Source organism: Artibeus jamaicensis, unplaced genomic scaffold (genome assembly GCF_021234435.1).
Source record: "Artibeus jamaicensis isolate MK-2021 breed Jamaican fruit bat unplaced genomic scaffold, CSHL_Jam_final contig_233, whole genome shotgun sequence".
In the NCBI taxonomy this organism is placed as follows: domain Eukaryota; kingdom Metazoa; phylum Chordata; class Mammalia; order Chiroptera; family Phyllostomidae; genus Artibeus; species Artibeus jamaicensis.
Genome location: NW_026521486.1, coordinates 56,926,254 through 56,945,022, shown reverse-complemented (window position 1 = coordinate 56,945,022; position 18,769 = coordinate 56,926,254).

Below are 18,769 nucleotides of genomic sequence, written 5' to 3'. Positions count from 1 at the left end.
TACCATTTCTGAGCGATAGGTGAGTATTCAGTTTCCTGTTCAAATGAATTGTCTAATTCTTTGTCTCTTTCTATTAATATCTCTGATCTCTTAATTTGTATTTGCATCTGCTAAAGAAACAAAAAAGGGGAGGTGGAAGTAAGGTTGCATTTGTATCTGCCAACCCCAGAATAGCATCGTCTTTCCCATGTTCTCACTTTTTCTTCTTTTTCTAGATTTAACTTTGCCATTTTTTTTAAAACTGTGGGATTCTCTCCACTTTAGGTATACAGTAAATAACAGCTTCTCAATTTTTCCAATACTTCTTCCAGAAGAGGCTGGGATATTTAGAATAAGGTATGGGACCAACAGAGGCAGAAGTATCAATTTTTACCTGAGTGTTGATTCCTGTTCCATAAACTGCCTTGCTCAGCCATGGTCACTGTATAATACACAGTTGCCTCACCACTGGTCTACGAAAGCTCTATGCTTATGTCTGTGGATGCTAAAAGTACTAACTTCCCTTGAAGCTCTTGGTGCAAGCTTATCTACATTGTTTATAAATGTTTACTTATTATTTTTAGTTTATTTATTTTTTATTGTTGTTCAAGTACAGTTATGTTCATTTTTCCCCACCACACCCCCACCCCACCCCTTCCTGCCTCTCACCTTCAATCTACCCTCTTTGGCTTTGTCCATGTGTCCTTTATAAATGTTCCTTGACTGCCTGTCCCCTATTTTCCCCTTCATCCCACTACGTCCTCCCCTCTGGTTATGGTCAGATTGTTCTTAATGTCAGTGTCTCTGGTTATATTTTGCTTGCTTGCTTTCTTAAGTTACACTTACAGGTGAGATCATATGGTATTTGTCTTTCACCACCTGGCTTATTTTGCTTAACATATACTCTGCACTTCCATCCATGCTGTCACAAAGGGTAGGAGCTCCTATTTTTCTGCTGTGTAGAATTCCACTGTGTAAACGTACCATAGTTTTTTGAACCACTCATTTGCTGATGGGCACTTAGGTTGCTTCCAGCACTTGGCTATTGTAAATTGTGCTGCTATGAACATTGCGGTGCATAGGTTCATTTGGATTGGTGTTTCAGGACTCAAAGGATATAATCGCAGCAGTGGAATTGCTGGGTGAAAAAGCAGTTCCATTTTTAGTTTTCTGAGAAAATTCCATATCGTTTTCCACAGTGGCTGCACCAGTCTGCATTCCCAACAGTGCACTAGAGTTCCCTTTTCTCCACAACCTTGCCAACACTTGTTTGTTGATTTGTTTGTGATGGCTGTTCTGACTGATGTGAAGTGATATTTCATCATGGTCTTAATTTGCATGTCTCTGATGGTGAGTACCCTTTCACATGTTTATATTAATGTTTTCAACCTGTTTTAACTTATTACACATCCTGGCTTTACTTAGATGAATTGTTGGTTATGAAAGACCCCACTCTAAACTTTTGACTGAGCTCCCTTCACATAAAGATGCTTCGTTCATATTCTGGTGGTTCCCAGTCTGGGAACTAAGTGCATCATTCTATGTGCCTGAGAAGGGATCCTGGCAGCTGGAACCCCTTGGTGATCAATCGCCTGCCCTGTCTATCTCCTCTTGCACTATATTCTTTATTTCAAATAAGGGCTAATGTGCATTTTTCTTGCACATTACTCTCGGAGATCTGTGTGACTTTCAATGACCAGATCCTGTGTAATCAATGCAAGCACACCCTTTACGGGGTTCTTTTAAGAAGAGAAAAAGAGCCATAGAACTACTTTCCTGATCACTGACCTTTGAAATAGTCACTTGTGTATAAACACTAGCATTGAAAGATTTAATTTCTAAGAAAATGGTGATACTGTTTGGAGACTATATTTACTTCTCACTTTGTTTTTTCACTATTTGCAATGTGATGACTGTATCATATTTTTTAAATGAAACACACAAGCACACATATATAAATGACTTAGAATATAGATTGAAAGAGAGTATGTGGAGACATATATATGGCGTATGTGACATAGTAGTTTCTGGGGCCAGAATCCTAGTTCTAACATTTACAGTTTGTAAAATCTTAGTCACTTATTGTTGATTATCTGCTTCAGTTTCCTCATCTGTAAAATGTGAATAGTAGTAATACTAAATTAAATTAACTTGTGCATATCTCGTAGTGAGTGATCAGTTAGTGTTAGCTATTATTATTATTATTATTGATTCTATTATGTTTATATAAGACATAAAATGGACAAAAATGACATTGAAAAGAAATTGGAAGCATTTTTCATAATGTGGAGATTTTTCACATTAAGAGTAAGGTATACAACAGCATAACTCATACTTTTAAAGATTTGTATAGTTATTTTATCAAAGGAATAATAGTAGCACAAAAGTAAGCATGTGGATATTATTCTTTAATTGTGAATATCTTTATTCCTAAATCATGTGGAATTCTATTTAAAAGAAAATGTGTGAACTCTAAAGTATTATATAGGGGTTAGTGTTACTAGTTATTTGAGTCTGGTTACTGGTTTTAGTGCAAAATGATGCTCTTGCAAAAACTAGTTATCATCTACAGCACATCATTTATGTAGAAAAGCAATTTTCAACAGGTGTGCTGCAGAATTTTGAAAAGTGCTGCAGAATTTTGAAAACATGCATTCCCCGACTATTTAGTCAGGAGCACTGACCTCTTTTCCCTTAGATTGTCAAATTTAAAAAATGACAACAGCCAACACAACAATAGCTGTCTGGTGTGAATGAATCAAAATTATACATATTTATTTTGTTAGATCAGCAAAATAATAGATTTTGGGTGTGCCACAGTTTTAGTAATTAGCTTATGTGTGTGTCAGGAGAGGAAAACGTTGAAAATCGCTGGAGTAACATGAAGAAGTGTGACTGGTACTGAAACTACTGCACTGTGGTCATCACTGAGACCAGACTAGTCCATCGTGATGTTTCGATTTTTTGATAAATCAATCTCCAAGGTGCAGTTCACTCACAGTGTGAGTGTGAGGCTACTTACCTGGTCAAAGTACATCACTTTTGTCCTCCAGTTTTCATATTGGCTTCCTGTCAGGGTCTGCATCGATTTTAAAGTTTTATTGTTGATGTTTTAGGCACTTAATGGCCTGATACCTGCTTATATTAATGATTTGCTTATCCCCATGGGGCAAGAATAAATTTTGAGATATTCTTCTGCTAGCGGGATGTCAGTCTTAAATGTCACCTTGAGATTAAGAGTGCAAAGGCTTTTTGTCTTTTGTTCTTTTTGCAATCAGTTAAGACGTTAGAAAATAACACATCTTTTCTAAAGGTCAGTGGGGCATCATGAGGAAATATAGCAAGACCTTTGATTTATAAAATTAATGTATGTTTCTACATTTTAAATAAAATTTATAATAGACAAAATCTCCTAGAAATGTTACAATAAAATATTACATCAATAAACTGTTAAAGTTATTAATATAATGTTCTTATAATATTTTTAATCTTAGAAAATAAATTTTGTGTTACTGAGTGAAAGGATATTTTACTTGCTCTCATCTGTGACAGTAACAAAGGTAGTTTTCTTTCTTTTGTTTTTTCTTTCAAAAGTCCTTCTCTCAAGATAGTTTTTTTAAAAATATTTTATTTAGCCCTGGCTGGTGTAGCTCAGTGGATTGAGTGCGGGCCTCTGAACCAGAGTATCGCAGTTCGATTCCCAGTCTGGGCACATGCCTGGGTTGCAGGTCAGTTCCCAGCAGGGGACGCATGAGAGGCAACCATACATTGATATTTCTCTCCCACTCTTTCTCCTTCCCTTCCCCTTTCTAAAAAAAAACAAAAAAATATTTTATTTATTTATTTTTAGAGAGAGGGAATGGGAAGGAGGAAGAGTGGGAGAGAAACATCAATGTGTGGTTACCTCTCATGTGTCCCCTTTTGGGGACCTGGCCTGCAACCCAGGAATGTGCCCTGACTGGGAATCAAACCCGTGACCCTTTGCTTCACAGGCCCGTGCTCAATCCACTGAGCTACACCAGCCAGGGCTTTCAAGATGCATGTTTTAATATTCTAAAATATTTAGGATAAAGTTCATGAGTGCAAAATTGCTATAGTATATTTTCTAATCAATCGCTAACAGCCTTTTCAAATTTTGTGTTTGATTATGAAGACTGAGTTATGCTAGGTGTTTATGTTCAATATATTTGGTTAGTGATATATGATTAATCCCAATCAATTGTTTTTTTTTTGGGAAGAAAACAACTGTTTTATGTCAGTGTAAAGTGCTAAAACATATTATATAAAATTAACTATTTATGACTGCACATGGTTTTTAAAAGGAGTATTAATTTATAAATAGGTAAGGCCATATTTATGTCCCAGTATTATTCCTATTTTTCATTTTAAATTTAATTTTATTTTTTAAATTGTGGTTCAAGTATAGTTGTCTCCATTTTTCTGCTGCTGCTTTCCCCTGCCACTCCCACCCTCAGTCCCACTCCCCTTTGGCTTTATCCATGGGTCCTTCATAGATGTTCCTTAATAGCCCTTCCCCTTCCTTCTTCCATTATCCTCATCCCCCCACTTGGTTACTGTCAGTTTGTTCTTTATTTCAATATCTCCGGTTATATTTTGCTTGCTTGTTTGTTTTGTTGATTAGGTTGCACTTATAACTGAGATCATGTGGTATTTGTCTTTCACTGCCTGGCTTATTTAACTTACTTTAATGTTCTCCAGTTCCATCCATGCTGTCACAAAGGATAGGAGCTCCTTCTTTCTTTCTGCTGCATAGAATTCTACTATGTAAATGTACCACAGTTTTTTTATCAACTCATTTACTGATGGGCACTTAGGTCGCTTCCAGCACTTGGCTATTGTAAATAATGCTGCTATGAACATTGGGGGGCATAGGTTATTTTGAATTGGTGTTTCAGGATCCCAAGAATATAATCCCAGCAGTGGAATTGCAGGGTCAAATATTCTAGTATATTCTGTAAAACAACCTCTTGTATCTATCCACCTAGCTATATTTTGTTTTGCCTCTCAGTTCACTGCCTTGTCTGCACTTGCTATATTGACAATTGATATTTGATAACTTACTATACATCTAATTCTCTGTACATAAGATAAAGTACAAGAAAGTATCTTGAACACTGAGTGCTAAGTAAGTGTGACATATAACCATAATTTAACTATTATTATTTTGTGTGAAGGAAAGTTTTGCCTATGAAAATGACCTGTCTTCAGAAGGGATTCTTCCTGCTCTGCCATCTCTCTTACATACGATTTGATTTTTCTGTAAGTATGTAATGGTATTCCTTCTTATATGTACAGCAAAAAAAAAACTACACCTTTAATCTTCTATAATATGGTGAAAGTAAAAGAAATTATTCCTCCTGGACTTTTAGGTGAGGTTCTTCGCTAATAGCTTAAGTCAAAATATAAAAAGTGAAAGACCAACTATTTATTAAAAGAGGTTTTAAAACTGTATATAAAAATAAGCCCCCAGATATAAACTTTTTATTATTTGTGATTCAATTTCTATTTTTCACAATATGAATGACCTGATTTATAAAAGGATGTTAGCTATTTTTACACAAATCATGGTGTAATTTTCTTATATTTGAAAATAAGCTCTATAGTATATGAAGAAAAATATGTTAAATATATCTGATACTTTGGAATTTATTATCACTGCAAAATTTATCAGGAAGCCACTTTGTGACATACTGTGTAAAGTACACATGTATCATGTTGCTGATGTTGATTTGATGATAATATTGACAGTTTTATTACTAAATTCCTAAGCAGAAGAAATACCGAAAATTAGATTTTTAATCATTTTATATTACTTTAAAATGTAAACCATGGGCTAAGCTCTAAAATTATTTTTTCAATATTGTTAACTATAATACTTTAATAATCAAAATACATAACATTAAACTGATATAATTGTACAATTTACAATTGTACTATGAATTGTGTAAAAATGGCTAACTTATCCTTTTATAAATCAAGTCTTCATTTAAAAATACATGATAAATATTAATGAATATATTTTGGCCATTGGTTTACTGTAATTATCCAGTTTAGCTGCCTCAACATTCTTATTTGGTGTGTACTTGGCAGTATCTTCTTTTTATATACTCTAAAATTCCTTTCATTGTGCTGCAGCTGGATTCATTTGTCTATGGAGTATGTAATCATATTTATTAGATTATCATTATTAGGTTAAACCATGTAAAATTGCAGATATTGAATAGTTTTTGACCTACAGATACATTAGCTGGAGATTGAAAAAAATAGTACTTATGTACTAGAAGGACAAATAAAAAGCCTTTGATTCATGATGGATGACCAATCTTTAAAAAGTTATTTTTTCTTATATTAATATAATATTATACAATACAATATTATATTATATAGTATATATTATATTATATAGTATATAATATAATGCTTTTCTTATAAAAGCATTATATAATACATAATAAGGAAAACTTTTATTTATAGAGAAATACACTAAAATATTATAGAATCAAATTAATTTATACTACATTATTATTTATTATATGATAAAATTTATTCTCCATGAATGTGCAATATGCCTCTTTAAGAGTCACATTTTGTCCAAAGATTTTCACAACAGGTTACAATTGTGACTTAATAGTTTTTAGAACACATAAAAAAATTGAATCTCAGACTTTTTCCTATTGTATAGTACACTTTAAGTGCACCAGGAATAGATTTCTCCTGCAGTAGGAACAGATTTCATTGTTTTCCATCTTAATTTCTGACCTACCAATTCAGTCTACATGTTAGCTGTTAATAAAATGTGTCATTTTAGCTCATACCATTAGTTCCCAAAACTCTTCAGTAGTAATTTCTTTCTTATGAAACTCAAGTGTCCTAGAAATTATGTAGATATATGGCTTCTTTGGGAAAATTCTTCAGGTTCCCATAACTGCACCGGAGCAATTTTTAGGTCTCCCATAACTATCGACCAAATATGAGCAATTCACTTTTTCTGAGGTATCATTGTAATGATCAGATTGAGTCTTATACATTAAGTCTTAAGAGCCTTAAACCTACTTGGCTTTTAAATAAGAACTCCAAATTGAAACAGATAATACTTTTTTTTGTAAAAATATACGTATAACTTGTTTTTACTATAGATTTGTGTTAAACTACACACTCATTTCTATTTCTAAAGCAAAGTATACAACTGAGAACAGGGCATCAGCCCAGAGACTAGTAAGGCCATACAAGACTGGGAGGTGTTACTTCTGTTAATTTCTTGTATTGACTTTCACCTTCTTGTTATTTCATGTTTTGTCCTCATTCATACCTGTGCTAATTCAAAATAATGTTTATCTTTTGTTCTAACAATTATAACACATGCTCTTCTCTCAATACTCTAAAGTCCAGTTACTGCTGTTGTAGCCTTAGTTCTTGACTCGCACCTTCCCTGGAAGATCAGAAAAGGCAAATCCTCCTGCAGTTTTCAGTCATGTTTCTGCTCTCCCGCTCTGTTCCTTCCCTCACCCCCAGGTTTCTACAGGCGGATTTTAATCTTAGAAGATACTTTTCTGTGAGTTTCACATTAGTTAGTCAGCACTGGTGATAAGGCTCTGAATTGGCTACAGCTTTTTGTAAGACTTTAAAAAGTATATTTTTATGCTAATAAAAAAATTCTTCGACTTAGTTTATTGGAAATGTGAATGACTTCACCCTGCAGAATACTCAAAGACAAGCCCTTTCTGGGCTTCCCTCTCTCATCTTGTCTCATCCTTCTGCTTCTCTTCCTCCTCCGTTTTCTTTTTTGCCCCCCATTCATCAATTGTCTTAGTCTTTTTGTTTGAGATTCTTTGACAAAAAATTCCATAGACTGGGTGGCTTAAACAACAACCTGTTTCTTGCAGTTTCTGCAGGCTGGAAAGTCTAAGACAAGAAGTCAACAGATTTAGTATCTAGTGAGACTTCATTTCTTGGATCATAGATCTTCTCATTATGTCCTCATATGGTGGAAGGGGAAAGAGAGCTCCATAGGATTCTTTTGTAAGAGCACTAATCCCCTTCATGAGGGATCCACCCTCGTGACTTAATCGCCCTCCAAAAGCCTCACCTCATAATATCATCATATGGAGAGTTATGATTTTAACATGAATTTTGAAGGAGATATAAACAGTCAATTTGTTACACCAATTAAATTCAAAGTCACTGAATTTTATTCAGCTCCAAGCACCATTCTCAAACTAGACATGATGTGTGCAAGAATTTTGTCTTAGGTCTTATTGAGTGCACAGTGCTATAGTACTGAGCACACATGCTGCAATGCTGAGAGGAGAAAACTGCCTGGAGAGAACAGGGGAAAGTTACTAAATCAATACGAAGAACTGGGGAGTAATGAAAGAGGTACATTTCAGGTGAACTCCAAAAACAAGTCATATTTTACAGCATGGAGTGGAGGGAGCAGGGAAGTGGTTTTTAGGAATGGGGATGCCACATGTATGAAGACACAGAAGCATGAAAAATCGTGACCTATTAAGGGAACAAGGCACCATGTTAGAGAGGCAAAGGAAGAATAAATCTGAAAGCAGAGGTAGTCCATCTTGAGTCGTATGTGTGTTGTTTAATCTCTACCTAGAGGGGTTTTGGGTTTTCTGACTGACCAGGAATCTCATTATCATCATGCCAATAGGATGTGTAGCCTATCTTGATAAGTAAATATTACCAAAATCAGAATATCACTGTGTTTGTCCACTACGAAAACTAATGACTGGATTATTACTTGTAACTCTATTTATGGGCTATAATTCTTAGATGTTATTAAATGTTCCAAGTTACAGAAATGGGGAAGTTAATTATGGTATATCTGTAAAACAAATTGTGAAATAATTTTAAAATAATGATTTTGACATTGAAAAATGACAATAGCACATTGCATTGCTCACTCATTTAACTCATAAATAGATGGTACACATGCATGCACCGAAATCAAGCCTCTATTGACATCTTGGCTTTGCCATTTACTAACGATGATACAGACACCCCATTACAAAAGTATTCTGCCTGGTGGATCTTACATTCTAGCAGTAAACAATGAATAAATCAACTAGTATATATATATATCATACCATATGTTATAGTCTTTATGAAAAAATAAAACTGGGTAAGAGAAATAGGGAATAAGAAAGGTTAAAGTAAACAGTAAGCACTTTGTTATAGAGGTTTTAGAGAAGAAATTATAATTATGCAATTTAAGCAGTGCCTAAATTAAGTAAAAAAGTGCCCTGGCTGGTGTAGCTCAGTGAATTGAGCATGGGCCTATGAAGCAAAGGGTTGCCAGTTCGATTCCCAGTCAGGGCGCATGCCTGGGTTGCAGGCCAGGTCCCCAGTTAGGGGACCCATGAGAGGAAACCACACATTAATGTTTCTCTCCCACTCTTTCTCCTTCCCTTCCCCTCTCTCTAAAAATAAATAAATAAATAAATTTTTAAAAATAAATTAAGTAAAAAAGTTAATAAGTATTTGGAAATGGTGTTGGAAAAATTAGATAGGTATGGGGAAAAAATTAAACTAGAGCAAATGGATTAAAGATTTAAATGTTATACTCAAAACCATAAAAATCATGAAAAAAAAACATAGGCAGTTAAATCTCATACATTTCTAGTAGGAATATTTTTTTCTGATATATCGCCTCAGAAAAGGGAAACAAAAGAAAAAAATAAACAAGTGTGACTACGTCAACTAAAAAGTTTTTGTGCAGCAAAGGAAACCACCAACAAAATGAAAAACCAACCACTGAACTGGAGAACATATTTGCTAAAGATACATGTGATAAGGGGTTTTATCCAAAGTTTATAATGAACTTATATAACTCAACACCAAAAAGCCAAACAATCTGCCTAATCAACAAAACAAATAAGCAAGCAAAGTATAACCAGAGACATTGAAATTAAGAACAATCTGACAGTAACCAGAGGGGAGGGGGGAGGTGATAATAGGGGAAAAAGGAGGGAAGGGTTTTCCAGAACAACTATAAAGGACACAAGGACAAAAGCAAGGGGGAGGGTGGAACCAGGGGAGGAGGTGGGGATGGTTGGGATGGGTGGGGAGAGTGGGGGATAAATGCAGACAACTATATTTGAACAACAATAAAGTAATTTTAAAACAAGAAATTGGCAAAGGACCTGAATAGACACTCTTCTAAAGAGAACATACAGATGGCCAATGGACATATGAAAAGAAACTCAACATCACTAATCATCAGAGAAATGTAAATTAAAACTGTGATGAGATATTACCTCACACCTGTCAGAATGGCAATCATCAATAAATCAACAAATGACAAGTCCTGGTGCGGTTGCAGAGAAAAGGGAACCCTAGTGCACTGTTGGTGGGAATGCAGACTGGCGCAGGCACTGTGGAAAACAGCATGGAGTTACCTCAAAATATTAAACGTGGAACTGCCTATGACCCAGTGATTACGCTTTTTGGAATATATCCAAATAAACCTGAAACATTAATTTGGAAGAATATATGAACCCTTGTGTTCAATGCAGTATTATTTACAACAGCCAAGATTTGGAAATAGCCCAAGTGTCCATCAGTAGATGAGTGGATAAAAAAGCTATAGTACATTTACACAATGCATTGCTACTTAGTTATAAAAAAGAAAAAACATCTTACCTTTTGCAACAACATGAATGGACCTAGAGGGCATTTTGCTAAGTGAAATAAGCCAGAAAAAGATAAGTACCATATGATTTACACGGAATCTAATAAAAAATAAATGAACAAAGTAGAGACAGAATCATGGATGCAGAGAACAGACTGACAGCTGTCAGAGGGAAGGGTCTGGGGGCTAGATGAGAAGAGTAAAGGGATGAAGCAAAGAAAAAAGATACACTGAATCACGGACACATGCAACATTATGGTGATTGCCAAAGGAGAGAAGCTGGGAAGACATGGAAGAGGGTAAAGGGGGGTAAATGGTGAAGGAAGGAGACTTGACTTGGGGTGGTGAACACACAATGCAACGTACAGATGAAGTATAGAATCGTGTACCTGAAACCTATACAACTTTATAAACCAATGTCACCCTAGTAAATGCAATAAAATAGTAACAAAAATTGATATTTCGGTGAAGAAATTTCAAGGAGAAGGAAACAGCAAATACAAAGACTTTAAGGCAGTAGAAAGTCTGGTATATTGGGGATAAAAAAGGAGGAGTTGATGTAAAAGAGAGAGTAAGAAATAAGGTCAAAAAGTTTATCTAAGATTTTAAGGGCTATTTTATGGACTTTTTCTTTGTGCTGCATGTTGGGCAGGCATTTCAGCAGATAGAGAAGATAGGGATGTATTGTTCCTCATGTCGGAGAGTTTAGAGTCAATCAAAGAACACAGTAAACCAGGGCTGTCAGACTCATTTTCACCGGGGGCCACATCAGCCTTGTGGTTGCCTTCAAAGGGTTGAATGTAATTTTAGGACTGTATAAATGTAACTACCCTTAACAGTTAAGCAAAAGCTTGGCGCTGAATTTCTATTCAGCTGGGCCAAGATAAAACAAGATGCTGGGCCAGATAAAACAAGGTGGGCAGCCAGATTTGGCCTGTAGACCTTCTGTTTGCTACCTATGCAGTAAATCCTCCCTCCCCAAATGTTATTTAAAAGGTTTAAAGCTTTTAAGTAAATTTTTAAAAAGATTTTATTTATTTATTTATCTTTAGAGGGGAAGGAGAGAGGGAGAGAAACATCAGTGTATGGTTGCCTTTCATGCATTCCCCTGCTGGGAGCTGACCTGCAGGGAACTGGTTTGCAACCCAGGAATACACCCTGACTGGGGATCAAACCACAATTCTCTGGTTCACAGGCCTGTGCTCAATCCACTGAGCTACACCAGCCAGGGCTAAAGCTTTTAAGTAAATTTAAAGTAAATTACTTAAGTCTCTTTACCAATGCCACATGCCTACTAAAAACAAAAGTTATATTTGAATGCATCATTTTATTGAAGAACACTTATTACTGTGAATTTATTTCACATGAACACTGGTGATGTTCACTGAAGATTACCTACTGTCTATCATTCCTCAATTATTGACAGCCATAATTGTCTTCCTTTAATATCTAAAATAAGAATATATCTACTAAGACTTCCCTAACCTCTGCAGATCTTGGAATATATATTGATCCTCACTATATACAATATGGAACAGAATTAAGAGATAAACTGAAAAATAGCAAAAGTCAAAGGAAACAATATTAACAATTAAAGAATAAAGAACTTTGAAGTAACTAACACAGGATTCATCCTTCAACTTTGAAAATTTTAAAAATGGATAGAATATATAAAATAGTTGGTTTTGGATACTGACTGACAGGCAGCCCAGGATTATAATCTCTGAAAACAAAAATACTTTCCAGGTGACCAACCAATGAAGAGAAGCACAAAATAGCACAAAGGGCTTCCTGCATTGAGGGGACAAAGACGTTTGAAGAGGTAAAGATGACTAAACCTTGTGCACCAGAAAGCCAGAGAAGAAGAAACTATGCATACCCATTTTGTTGAATATATAACCAGTTCTTTTCCTTACCTGTTTGTGGCATAGGATTCTATTTTATAAATATATCATAATTTTAATAAATTCCCCTATTGATGAATATGTCAGATGTCAACAGTACTATCTATGGGGTTAAATTATAAAGCTATTAAATTAAACTGCTATGAACATCATCATGAAAGTCTGTGAGGACAGGAGTACATTTGTCATGGGTAAATGACTAGGAGTGGAATTTCTGATTAGGTGTAGGCTTAATTTTATTAGAAACTGCAAGACCACTTTCCAAAGGGGTGGTACTGTTTTTTACACCCACACATTGCATGAAAACCCTGTCATTCCACAACAATGTCAATGTTCAGTGTTATCAGTCTCTCCTATCTCACTGTGGTTTTAATTTGGATCTCCACTGTATATAAGTCATTATAAATAATTATCTTGAATTCCACTTTATATATTTATTGGTCATTTATCTATGTCTTCTTGTTATATTCTTAGTCAAGGTTTTTGCACATTTTTAAAAATTTAGTGCTAAAACTCTCCAATAAATTCTTTATTTATACTTGTTCCTGTAAACCCTTCCCCTTTTCCCTGAACTTCCCTCCCTTCTCCCCTCTGGTCACTGTCAGCCTGTTCTCTATTTCAGTGTCTTTGATTATATTTTGCTTGTTTGTTTGTTTTATTGATTAGGTTCCTGTTAAAGGTGAGATCATATGGTATTTGTCTTTCACTGCCTGGCTTATTTTGCTTAGCATGATGCTCTCCAGTTCCATCCATGTTGTTACAAAGGGTAGGAGCTCTTTCTCTCTTTCTGCTGCATAGAATTCCATTGTGTAAATGTACCATAGACACATGGACAAAAACAAGGGGTGGGTGGAAATGGGAGGGAGGTGGGGTGGGCTAGGGTTGGGCTGAGATGGGAGTAAAAGGCAGAAAACTATACTTGAACAATTAAAATGAATAAATAAATAAATAAATTTTTAATTTAAATATTGTCTTTTTTAACATTTTGTTTATTTATTTACTTACTATTTATTTATTCTATTATGGCTGGCCTAATTGTTTTCCCTGTTGCCCTCCTTCCCCACACCATTGTTCATGCCCATGGGTCCTTCATACATGTTCTTTAACTAACCTCTTCCCCTTCTTTCCACAATTTCACTACTTTCCTCCTCCCCCAACATTTCTGGCAGCTCTCAGTACTTTATTTTTCTTGTTCATACAATAAATGAGATTTTTTTCTTAGTTTCTCTTTCTAATAGTTCATCGTTGGTGAACAGAAATGCCATCATTTCTGAATCCTGACTTTTTATCCAACTATTTTGCCTAATTCACATATTAGGTTGAGTATGTTTGGATGGAGACTATAGGTTTTTCTGTGCACACTATAATGTCATCCCCAAATAATGACAGTTTTACTTCCTCCTTACCAATTTGCATGTATTTTACCCATTTTTCTTGTCTGGTTTCTGTGGCTAAAAATTCCAGGACTATGCTGAATAGGAGTGGCGAAAGCAGACACCCTTGTCTTGTTCCTGATCTTAAGGAAAAGGATTTTGGGTTTTGCCCATTGAGTATCATGTTGGTACTGTTTCTCACATATGGCCTTTCTTATGTTGAGCTATACATCCTCTATGCCTACTTTGGTGAGTGTTTTATCATAAACAGGTGCTGTACCTTATCAAATGCTTTTTCCACGTTTATTGATATGATCATGTGGTTTTTGTCCTTTGTTTTGTTTATGTGATATTTACATTTATTGATTTGTGAATATCATACCTCCTTACACCCCTGAGATAAATGCCACTTGATCATGGTGTATGATCTTTTTAATGCATTGTATGAATGGATTGTCAATATTTTGTTGAGGACTTTAGCATCTATGTTCATCAGAGATTGGCCTATAATTTTCTTTCTTTGTTGTGTCTTTACCTGTTTTGAAATTAAAATAATACTGGCCTTGTAAAAAGAGTTGGAGAGTCTTCCCTCTTCTTAAATTTATTAGAATAGTTAAAGAAGAATAGGACTTAGTTCTTCTTTGAGTGTTTGGTAAAATTCATGTGTGAATCTATCCAGTCCAGGGCTTTTGTATGCCAAGAGTTTTTTGATTACTGCTTCCATTTCACTAGTTGTTATTGGTCAATTCAGGTTTTCTGCTTCTTCTTGATTCAGTTTCAGAAGATTGTATGTTTCTAGAAATTTGTTCATTTTGCCCAGGTTGTCCGATTTCTTGGCATCTAGTTGTTCAAAGTAATTTTTACAATCCTTTATATTTCTCTGGTATCAGATGTTACTTCTCCTCTTTTGTTTCTAATGTTATTTATTTGAGTCCTCTCTCTTTTTTCTTGCTGATTGTGGTTAAAAGTTCGTCAATGTTGTTTATCTTTTCAAAGAACCAACTCCTGAATTCATTGATCCTTTGGAATTTTTTCGTCTTTATGTCATTTAATTCTGCTCTGATCTTGACTATTTCCTTCCTCCTACTTGCTCAGGGCTTTGTTTGTTGTTGTTTCTCTACTTCTTTGAGATGTAGTGTTAGGTTGTTTATTTGACATTTTTCTATCTTTACTTTGGCCTGCATTGCTATGAACTTCCCTCTCAGGACTGCCTTCACTGTGTCCCATAATTTGGGGTTGTTATATGTTCATTTTCACTCTTTTCCAGGTACTTTTTGATTTCTTCTTTAATCTCATTGTTAACCCATTCATTATTTAATAATGTTATTCAGTCTACAAGCATTTGAATGTTTTTTAGTTTTTTTCCTTGACGTTGGTTTCTAGTTTCAAGGCACTGTGATCAGAGGAGATTCTTGGTATGATTTCAACTTTCTTGAATTTGTTGAGGTTTGTTTTGTGTTTTACCATGTGGTCCATCTTTGAAAATGTTCCATGTGTGTTTGAAAAAAATGTACATGTATATTTTACTTCTTTGGGGTGAAATGCTCTTTAAATATCATTTAAGTCCATTTGATCTAAAGTGTTGTTTGATGCTACAATATCCCTGTTGGTTTTCTTTTTTAATTATATTTATTTTATTTTTAGAGAGAGGGGAAGGGAAGGATAAGGTGAGAAATATTAATGTGTGGCTGCCTTTTGCATGCCTCCTACTTGGGACCTGGCCCACAACCCAGGCATGTGACCTGACTGGAAACAAAACCTGCAACCCTTTGATTCACGGGCCCATGCTCAATCCACTGAGTTATATCAGCCAAGGCCCTGTTGATTTTTTGTTTAGACAGTCTGAACATTGTAGACAACTAGATGTTAAAATCCCCTACTATGACTGTATTGCTGTGGACCTGTTTCTGAAAGTCCTTCAAGATTTTCCTAATATATTTAGGTGCTCCTGTGTTGGATGCATAGATGTTTACAAGGGTTATAGTCTCTTGTTGGATTACTCCCTTAAGTATTATGTAGCGACCTTCTTTTTCTCTTGTTATGGTCTTGATTTTGAAGTTTATTTTGTCTGATGTAAGTATTGTTGCCCCGGCTTTTTTTTATTTCATGTCCACTTGCTTAGAATATTTTTCCATCCCTTCTACTGTAAGCCTGTGTAGATCTCTTGTTCCGAGATGGGTTTCTTGTACTTTGTATTTCTCTAACATCAATTTTTGTTAGAAGTTTTATCTATTTGTTTAATTTCTCCTTTCATTCATGTTGTCTGTGTATTTTTATAATTTCAATTTTCTTTAATATATTTACAGTATTTATTTTGCATTTCTTGCTAATTCTAACTTTTGAATCACGTGTGGATCTTCTTCTAACTAATTTTTCTTCCTGACTATTGGTCACATTTCCCCTTTAAATTTTATGCTAGATATGGTACTTAAAATAACCATAGGCATTGCAATTGATATAATTTCCCTTTAAACAAAAGTATGTTCTTTTTATTAGGAAGCAGGCACTTCATTTCAATCAGGAACTAAAATGGGTTGAAGCTGAGTTGTAACTTTAGTTTCTATCCCCTTCTGATTTAAAATACCTTGAGCTCTGTATTTGTGTGTTCTAGGGGCTCATTTTTTTAGAATGGATTGGAAGCTAAGCATCAGGATACTGTGCAAGTCCCCTTCTGTGTTCCAGCTCAGCCTCGATATTCAACACTGCTCCTAACACAGCAGTCAGCTCTCCCATCGGTAGGGAATTGATGTAAAGGTCCCACGTTGGGGAATTGATGGTTGGGCAGAATAAATTAGGTCTGAATTTTGGTCCCTAATTTTGCCAATCTATTACGTGAGCTGAAGAGGTAAAAGCCCCACTTCTTCTTTCCACTGCATAGATTCCCACACTTATGACACCCCAACCTTGCATGTGTTGCACTAGACTTGCCAAATGCCCCTTTATGGTCACAGTTATCTGCTCACCTAAGAAGGCCTCACTGCTACCTGGAATTTAGCTCCTGTAGACTCCTCGTATCAAGGTTTATGTATCTATCCATGTACGAGTTTTAGTTACTATATTTTCTACTAATTACAATGGAAACAAAAATGTGTTGGGACCCTTTATATCCTGACTAAAAGAACTACTAGTACATTGTCAGTAGTTTTTTCTCTTATACATTATCCTGAAAATTCCTTGAGGACAGTGATATTGGTTTCTTCTGCATTGGTATTTATGGAGGTATTTGAAGTGATCATATAAAGTCCTGTTCTAAAAATTATGGAGAATCTTGAAAGAAATGACAGTAGGAGATGCATGTTGCTCATATAAGAGAATTTGTTTACATTCTTCTGTTGAAAATTCATTCCCTTGATCACCTCAGTGCAAACATGTTTTGCATGTTTTAAATTTGATAGACACAGTTCTGCTGTTTTCATTGTTTTACCTCATGATAGTGTATGTTGTTATTTAATAGTTATGGTGTCTCAAGAATCTAAAATTACCAGTGTTATCTACACCCTGATCTTTCTATTATGTAGTCATACAAGTATATGCTTTTAACTCTATACCACTTCATCAGTAACTGCTATTTTTCACTATTTATTAATTAGGATATGTCTTTGAGGTTCACTTCTGGAAGACTGGAGTCTGAGTTTACCATACTCAAGAACTGAAGGATGAGGAGTAGTTATTTTAAGTAGTTATCATTTATTGAGCAAGTCAGCATATTTTATTCATCAAGAACTTAGGAGAATGAACAGTGGAGTCAGACTAATTAGATTCAAACCCTAGTTCTTCAACTTTCTAGTTATGTAACTTTAGATAAATTATTTAACCACCTGGGTTTCTGTTTACCCTTTGTAAAGTTGGCATAATAAAAATTATCTACACCAAAGGGTTACTGTAATTTTAATTAACTTTATAAAAAGTAGGTGGTAAGTGGAACTGTGCTACCTCAGAAAAAGTGTTATAAATGTATTATTACTCATTTTATTAATATTAAAAGTCCCTACTACCTAGGTACTTTGGCCTCTCACAAAAGTCGAGTGACTAATTCTGAGATTTGTCTTGAAATATTAGTCAGAAGTTCCCAAAAGAATTGAGTAACAGATGATAAATAAAATATAATATGCAAAATTATTCATAAAAATATAAAAGCAAAAGTTGCGGGTGTTCCAGGAGGCAAAAAACTTTGTGAGATGAGAAAGTACATTGGTGTATGTGAGCACATTCAGGGATGGATAAAGCATGGGTTGGATTATAAAGACTATATATTTTGGCAATTTTTACATTTCAGTGCAGAGGACTCTGGGGTATGGAAGACAGAATAGATAATATGAGAAACCAGAAACCTGGGGACCATGTAAGAGATGGGTGCAGTATTTCAGGAGGTCAATGGAGATGTTGGTGCAAAGGTCACCCCAGTGAGAGTGGTGAGTGGAGAATGGATAGATGAGATGAGTTTGAGATTTGAGGCTTAAAGATCAATTTGATATGCTCTGTTATGAATACAGGGGAATTGGGACTTTTAGGGCAATACATTGGTATTTGTGTGAAAAACAAATCATCAAAGATGTTCAGACATACTTTTGTTTGTATTAATTTTGTAGAAAGGGCTTTCTACAGTGGATCCTGAAGGACAGGTAGGTTTCTAAAGCCAAAGATTGTGGAAAGGACCAGGGACTGAGATTCTTTTCAGCCCTACTTTTCAATTACCCTAAATTACATAAAACAAAATTTGCCTTAGTTTCAGTAGCAAGAAGCAAAAATCTATCTTAGCCTCTTGAAGTTCAAATATTTATTGAGACTTCAAGAACTGTAGGCGATGTGTCTTAGAGTCATCTTAGTTACAAAGGCAAAATTCAGAACAC